The sequence below is a fragment of the Leopardus geoffroyi genome, chromosome A3 (genome assembly GCF_018350155.1).
Source record: "Leopardus geoffroyi isolate Oge1 chromosome A3, O.geoffroyi_Oge1_pat1.0, whole genome shotgun sequence".
In the NCBI taxonomy this organism is placed as follows: Eukaryota; Metazoa; Chordata; class Mammalia; order Carnivora; family Felidae; genus Leopardus; species Leopardus geoffroyi.
The window spans coordinates 12,954,135-12,959,041 of NC_059336.1; the positions used below are offsets into that span (position 1 = coordinate 12,954,135).

The 4,907-nt window shown below is 59.3% G+C and overlaps 1 long non-coding RNA gene across 1 annotated transcript; it reads left to right on the forward strand.

The window, feature by feature from the left end:
• The first annotated feature begins 1,523 nt into the window (after positions 1-1,523).
• Positions 1,524-3,445, forward strand: LOC123579628. The gene is made up of 3 exons (XR_006702860.1): positions 1,524-1,784; positions 2,318-2,799; positions 3,021-3,445. It is a non-coding gene; the product is annotated as an uncharacterized LOC123579628 (long non-coding RNA).
• The last annotated feature ends 1,462 nt before the right edge of the window (positions 3,446-4,907 follow it).

Genomic DNA, 4,907 nt, shown 5'->3' on the forward strand with positions numbered 1-4,907 from the left:
TCATGGGAGGGGCTTTGGGGACCAGACCTGGGCCCTGGGACGAGCTGGGGGCTGATGAGAAACATAGCAGAGCCCCCAAGGAGGTGCTGTTTCTTCTGAGACCTGACAGGTGGGCTGCAGGTAACTAGGTGAGGGGTTGGGGGTGGGGTGGGGTAGATCCTCCAGGAGGAGGGAACAGCATGTGCAAAGCCCTCAGGTGCCAGGAGCGTGGTGTGTCTAAGGCCAGAGGAGAGGCCAGTGTGGCCGGGACCAGGGGGACACTGTGAGCGGGGGGTGGTGGGTCTGGTGAGGGGCGGGTCCCGTGGGAGTTGGGGCTCCGTCCTGAGGGCTGAGGGCCGTCTGGAAGGTTTGAAGCCGGGGTATGACTGGGATCACACTGGCCTTTTTGGATGTTCCCATTTGTAAAGGGAACTTTGCTGGTCTGGACCTCTCGTTTTCCTCCTCGTTGCCCGTCACAGCCTGTTTCCCGGCTAAGAGCCTGGGTGGGACGGTGGACCTCTGTTTTAGGGCCTTGGTCACGTCTCAGAGGAAACCAGTGCAGAGGGTCAGGAAATGCTGAGCGAGGAAGCCCGGCGTGGGCGGCAGGGGCCTGGGCTCAGTCAGCAGCAGGGCCTTGTTCTGGGCCAAGTCGGGCGCAGGGCTTCGCGCAGAAGCCTCAGGACGCGTCCGGAGTCCGGAGTCACAGGGGGGTCGGGCTCCGAACGGCAGTAGCGGCCTCGGGGGCTTGAGTGGCGAGCACCGCGGGGCCGGGAGTTCGGAGCCCGCCCGGCTGCGGTTGGCGCGGGGCCCCGGAGACACGGGCGCATCTCTGGGCCAGCAACCTCAGCACTCGCGGGTTGTACCCCCGTGACATGTGAACATTATGAAAATTCCTCGAGGGGGTAACCCCAGGCCTCTGTGTTCCATCTGCACCCGCTGAGGGGTGAACGGACGATGTCATTACGAACACAAGCAGCATTGGGAGCAAAGACAGAGAATTAACTGCAAATCGGGGGAGCGGTGAAGTTCCGTCACAGGGTCGTTTACGAATAATGAAGAGGCCAATGTGTGTCTGTATTTCAACGAGACTCACGCTTGGCCTGTGGCTTCTCCCTGCGTCGCACGGGAGAACCTGTTTCCCGGCACGAGGAGGCTCCCAATTAAATCTTATTCGTCAAGAAGGCGAGACGCGTTTGTGTTTCCCTGGGCTCTCGTTGTTACAAAGTTTGCAGTGTTTCCTCTGAAAAATGCTCCTTCTCTGCTCAAAAGAGCTGGATGGTTGGTGTTTCCCTCTTCTACTGTGAGAAGGAAATGCTACAAGTTCTTTGTCAGGTGATCAATTATCCTCCTTGAAGGATCCCTGAAGTCATCGTGTGAAGATAATGGCTTGTGAAAAATAATAAAATTCCATGTTTACATACTGTTGCATGGCAGAGTGAGTTTCCCTCCCCCTCTGGGTCACAGAGCCCGTCAGTTGTCCCTGTTAATGACCTCTGGCTCCAAATACGTTCATCTCTGCCTGTCACGTGTGGGGCTTAGCTGTTTATACCGCGTCAGCTTCTCGAAGCCTGTAATGCGCTCCAATTAGCGATGCGTCCTTCCCTCTCCTACGACTCAGTCTAATTGCTCTTCTCCGTGTCCCTTGACAATGAGCACACCATGAGTGTCATTTGTACCTCTGTGTGGAGTAGGAAGGGCTCAAGTTCAAGGTCCCTGGTGGGGAACCGAGGCAATTTCAAGTTCACGGACATCCTCGGCAATCACCATCAACAACTCGTCAAGGAAACAAGACCTTGGCCCTGTTGGTGAGTAGCAGCCACTTATGAGCTTGTCGGCATAATCCACGGTCCCTGATCTGTATCGATATGAAATAAGAAACCATTTGAGAGGAGTCAAGAAAACACGGCCTCCCTCCCGCCTCCCCCTCCCATTCGACACTGACTCATTCATGTATGAAATTGCGTCTTTGTGTTGGCGAAGCACGAAAGATCCTGTGTACTCGAATTAATATCATGCGAGCAGAGAGTGGAAACAGGTTATTAAATGTCCCCTCATTTGCCCTCCTCCCGGCAGGCGGAAGTAAGAAACCGGAGGCCCGGATGCAAACTATGAATTCAGGTTCAAGTATTCGGGAGAACCAACACAGGCTGGGGAAGGGAAAGCAGCGTCGATGTCCCAGATAACTTGGGTTGGAAAGACTTTTATTCAAAGCCTGGCAGTCAGGGCGCCTGGCCGGCTCGGTGTGTGGAGACTCTTGATCTCGGGGTCGTGAGTTGAAGCCCCATGTTGGGTGTGGAGCTTATTAAAAAACAAAAAAACCAAACCAACATCCCAACAGGAAAAGCATCCCAGTCATGCAGGCACGGCTTGCAGATTCTGCCAAAGGTTTCGCATCCTGTGTTCTTTCGAATGAGCCTCAACGTTCACGCCAGCATCCAGAGGACCTGTCACAGCACCTCTGACGTTCCTTGACCAGAGGCAAGTGTTCAGGTCCCAGCTCTGCCACCACGTGAGGGCTGGGCAGGTCGTCTTTCCTCCTGGGCTTCAGTCCCCTCATTTGTAACTGCGCACCCCTCTGACATCCCTTGGTGCTGCCCAGGGCAGGATAAAGGACCCTGCGGGATGGATGAGACCCCGCTTCTGCTGGGGTTCCGAGAAGACAGCGTCCATCTCAGGACATCCTGAGATGGGTCCCGGGGAGAGTGACGCCTTGAGGTCGCGAGGGACTTGTGCGGGACTCACAGCCTCTGATGGAACAGCAAACCTTCAACTTACCACAAGTTCCTGTTTGGGGTGGGGGACCCCTCCCTCGCCAACGGGGTGAGTAGGAGGCGGTCAGAGCACATGGGATCCCGTGGCCCTGCAGGGAATCAGTTTCCGTGGTGGGAGACAGGTGGGGCTGGAAAAATCAGATGGGGCGTGTAACCTGCGTCTGGTACGAGGTCCTTACACTCTTTCTCTTTAGTTTCTAATCTCCCTCCTCCAAAAAGGAAGCTCCGATGGAAGAAATTTGACGCTTCGTCTCCCCGCTCTATCTGGAGCACTTGAAACAGCGAGTAGCCCCCAGTTTGCCTCTATAAGTATGTACGGAATGAACAACTGTGCAAACCAGTGTGGTCACAAAACCACCTTGGCTCGGCAAGAATGACGCGCTTCTCGACACGAGGGTTTGTGGCAAATGCGGAGCCGACCCTCCGGTCGTCCCTCAGCTGCAGCCTCTCACCTCCTCGCGTCTTGCCTCCCGGGGTGGAGGGTGGAGGGATGGTCTTTCTCCTCCTCTCTCCCCGCCTCTCCCCTCCGCTCCCAGCCAGTTCCCTCACCCGGGGAGAGGCTTTCCCGGCTGCCGCCTTTTCTGCAGTCCCTCAGCACATCCCCGTTCTTCCATCGATCCCAGGCCAGTTTTAAAGGGCAACCTGTACCCACAGCCTGAAACCGCCACCGCTCGCGAAACGCGTGGACCCGTCCTTCAGGGCTCTTTGGGAGGCTGTCTGCAGGGCCCTCGTCCCACACTGGGCAGCAAGGCCTTCCCGGGAGGGGGATGGGCAGCACACCTCCCGCCCACCCCAGACTGGGGCCGGTCGCCAGGGGGCAGAGGTTACAGCCCAGGCTTGACCTGTGGCCCGCCGGGTGTGTGTGAACAGACGGGAACCCCTCGGAATCGGTTTCTGGATCTATAAACCGGAAAGAACACCGACTCTCCGGGCCCGGAGATGCCCCCTTTTCCGTGCTGACATCCCTCTGACCTCGTGGTGTCGTGTCATCGATGGGGCCCCGGCCATCGCCTCCTAATTGAACTGTCAGTGTTTCCCCGCGTAGTGACACGGGAGCGGTGATGCACCTCATCGCCTGTCTGAGATGCGACGAAGGCAGCGTCGTGTGACCGACTAGGAGGAAGGTCAGGTGTGGCCGCGGGCTTGAGAGAGGCCTGTGCGGATCCCAAAATGCGCGGGCCGTTGGCCGCGGCTCTGCCTGGAGAGCGTCCCTGTCCTCCAGGGGGGAGGTGCCTCCTCTCCGGGCCCCAGGACGGGGGCAGGGGGACAGAGCTGATGCTGAGATTCGCTCTCCCGGGGACGGGCTGGAGGGGGGTCCCCGGAAACCCCCCGGCCGGGAGCACAGCCCGCTCTGCGCGGAGATCTCCGGGACGGTGGGGGTGAGGCCGGGATGGGAGGTCTCCGAGGGGCCTGAGCTGACGTTGTAGGACGGGCGAGGGTTTCCTGGGGCCCAGGGCGGGGCGGCCGGTGGAGGCCCGTGCCCACCTCGGGGGGGGCACCACTCGCGCCCTGGTGGGAACGCGCCCCCGCACACGTGCGGAGGGCACCTGCATGACCGCGCCTGGGGCCTTGGGGCCGCTCTTCCGGGAAGGGGTGACAGGCCCCCCCGAACGTGCTGCTGGGCACACGGCTCGACGGGCCCAAGGCAAGAGGCCACTGCGGTGAAAGGGAACCGGCCGGATGACCCCGTTTCGAGAAGTGCGGGCAGCCAGACGTGGGTGCCTGTCGGCCGCGTCTACGCAGGCGGGGGCCGCGTCGCTGGTTCCTGATCCGGTCGGGCTGCGGGCGGTTTAAGGGACGGGCCGCGGTAACTGGAGAGCCCGGCCAGGCGCCTGCAGGCGGTGTTTCTGGGGAGCCGCTGTCTGACCCCCGCGGGAACCGACCACAGCGCTGGGGCCGCGGTGAGGACAGAAAGCGGGCAGACGACCGACCGGAGGAGTTTGAGCCCAGCAGCCTCAGCTTCTGGTTTGCCACTTTCAGAAACTGTGGCTTTTTTTCCCCTAAATGAAAATCAGTTTTATTGTAAGAGTTGTAAACATTCGTTGTAAAACTAAATAATCCCGTGAGTACAGCCCAGCATGGCTTCTGCCGGAATAGAGTCCAGAGAGCTGCCTTTTCCACGAGGAGCCATCACGTGTCCCCTGACCCCGCCTGCCC